This window comes from Papio anubis, chromosome 1, assembly GCF_008728515.1.
Source record: "Papio anubis isolate 15944 chromosome 1, Panubis1.0, whole genome shotgun sequence".
Taxonomy (NCBI): Eukaryota; Metazoa; Chordata; class Mammalia; order Primates; family Cercopithecidae; genus Papio; species Papio anubis.
Window position 1 is genome coordinate 36,615,591 of NC_044976.1, and position 3,081 is coordinate 36,618,671.

The 3,081-nt window shown below is 33.1% G+C and overlaps 1 non-coding gene across 1 annotated transcript; it reads left to right on the forward strand.

Annotated features, from left to right (window-relative positions):
- Window positions 1-1,006: 1,006 nt before the first annotated feature.
- LOC116271938 lies at window positions 1,007-1,113 on the forward strand. Its single transcript, XR_004180673.1, has one exon. It is a non-coding gene; the product is annotated as a U6 spliceosomal RNA (small nuclear RNA).
- The last annotated feature ends 1,968 nt before the right edge of the window (window positions 1,114-3,081 follow it).

Sequence of the window (3,081 nt, forward strand, 5' to 3'; positions counted from 1 at the left end):
GATTGTGCTGCTGCACTCCAGCCTGGCGACCAAGTGAAACTCTGTCACACACACACACACACACACACACACACACACACACACACAAAGAGAAAGCGGGTCCCTCACCAAACACTAAGTCTGCTGATGCCTTGATCTTGGATTTCCCAGCCTCCATAACTGTGAAAAATAAATTTCTGTTGTCTACAAACCACCTAATTCAAGGTATTTTTCTGATAGCAGTCCAAATGAACTAAGTCAAGAATTTAAAAATAGCTGTGATAAATATAATAACAAATCTATAGGAAAAGATGTATTCATTTTTAATGTGTGAAGAGATGAGGAATTTGAGAAGAAATATGAATACTATAAAAAGAACTAAAAGGAAATTTTAGAAACTGAAAAATACAGTATTTGAAATGTAAAAAAAAAATTAGAAAATATCATGGTAGATTGAATAAAGAAGAAGACAGGATCAGTGCACTGGAATATAGATCAATAGAAATTATCCAAGCAGAAGCATGGAAGGAGAAAAGGTTGAAAAACAATTAACAGAGCTTCAACAACCTGTGGGACAGTATCAAGTGGCTGAGAAAATGGCCACTGGAGTTCCAGAAAAAGAGGGGCAAAAGAACTACACAGCAGAAAAAATATTTGAAAAAAATTGGTCAAATATTTTCCAAATTTGATCAAAAAGAAGAAGCCCATAGATCCAAAAAACAAAACACGCCTCAAACAAGATAAATACAAAGAAAATAACATGTAACACATCAAAGTTAAATTCCTAAAATACACAAATAAACAGAAAATATAAAAAGCACCCAGATAAAGCCAATTTCTCATTAGAAACAATTGAGGCCAAAAGACATAATTAAAATGCTAAAAGAAAAAAAGAAAAAAGTTTTCAACCTAAAATTCTGTACCAAATAAAAATTACTTACAAAAATGAAGATAAAATAGGTATTTTCAGATAAATGAAAAGCAAGCTAATATGTTATCATGCGTGACACAATTACAAAAAGTGCTAGTGCTTACTTTGGCAGCACATATATTAAAATTGAAATGATACAGAGAAGATTAGCATGGCCCCTGCACAAGAATGACATGCAAATTTGTGAAGTATTTTATATTTCAGGCCAGAAGAGAATGAGATGATATATTCAAAGTACAGAAAAAAAAATTGGCAACCAAGAATACTGAACCTGGCAAATCTGTCCTTCAGAAATGAAGGCGAGACAAGGACTTTTCTAGACAAACAAAAGCTGAAGGAGTTTATCACCACTAGATCTACTTTATAATAAATGCTAATGGGAGTTCTTCACATTGAAATATAAAGTGCTAACTAGCAACATGAAAACATATGAAAGCATAAAACTGATAAACGTAAATATATAGTCAAATTCAGGATAGTCTAATATGGTAATGGTGATGTATAAATCACAAATATTCATAGTATGAAAGTTAAAAGACAAACTATTTACAAATAATAATAGGTAAAATAACTGGTTAAGGGATACACAATACAAAATGGTATAAATTGTGACTAAAATACAATGTGGGTGGGAAAAAGCAAGTGTAGAGTTTTTTAAATGCAGTCTAAGTTAAGTTGTTATCAGCTTAAAATAGCCTGTCATAACCATAAGTGGTTTTATGTAAGCTTCATGGTAGCCACAAGGCAAAAACCTACAATAAGTACACAAGAGATAAAGAGTAAGGAATCAAAGCATACCAGTACAGAAAATCATCTAATCCCAAAGGAAGACAGCAAGATGGGAAGAAGAACCAGAAAGCAATTAATGAAATGGCAATAGTTAAGTCTTTGCCTATCAATAATCACATTGAATATAAATGTATTAAATTCTCCAATCAAAAATTGTAGCTATTGAATGATTAAAAGAAACCCCATGACTCAACTATAGGCTGCCTACAAGAGACTTAACTCACCTATATGGACTTAATTCACCTTTATAGATTAAAAGTGAAGCGATGAAATAAGATATTCCATGAAAATGAAAACCAAAATAGGGCAGGAGTTATATTAGATAAAACAGACTTAAAGTCATAAACTTCAAAAAGAGACAAAGATATAATGATAAAAGGGTCAATTCATCAAGAGGTTATAACAATTTATTAACATATATGCACCCAACATCAGAGCACCCAAATACATAAAGCAAATATTCATATATCTGAAAAGAGAGAAAGAATGCAATACAACATTAGTAGAGGACTTCAATACCCTATTTTCAACAATGAACCATCATCCAGATAGAAAATTAATAAGGAAATGCTGAACTTGACTATATTTCAGACACATGGACCTAACAGACATATACGGAACATTCCATTTAACAGCAGCAGAATACACATTCTTCTCAAATACACATATCATACTACCCCAGGATAAACCATATGTTAGGCTACCAAACGAGTCTTAACAAATGTAAGAAAATTAAAATTATATCAAGTATTTTTTTTGATCATAGTAGCATAAAACTAGAAATCAATAATGGGAGGAATTTCAGTAAATTGACAAATATATGGAAATTGAGCAACATATTTCTGAACAAACAATGGGTGAACAAAGAGGCTAAAGGAAAAATCTGGAATCTTGAAACAAATGAAAATGGAAATATAATATACCAAAACTTATAGGATGGAAGAAAAGCAGCTCTAAGAGAGACATTTATAGCAATAAGCACCTACATCAAAAAGGAAGAAAGATCTCAAATAAACAACCTAACATGACACTTCAAAGAACCAGAGAAAGAAGAACAAACTAAGCCTAAAATAGGAACAAACTAGTCTGGGTATAGTGGCTCATGCCTGTAATCCCAGCACTTTGGGATGCTGAGGTGGACAGATGACCTGAGGTCTGGAGTTCAAGACCAGCCTGGCCAACATGGCAAAACCCCCTTTCTACTAAAAATACAAAAATTAGCCAGCTGTGGTGGCACATGCTTATAATCCAGGTACTCAGGAGGCTGAGACATGAGAATCGCTTGAACCCATGATGTGGAGGTTACAGTGAGCTGAGATTATGTCACTGCACTCCAGCCTGGGCTACAGAGTAAGACTCTGTCTCAAAAAAAAAAAAAAAAA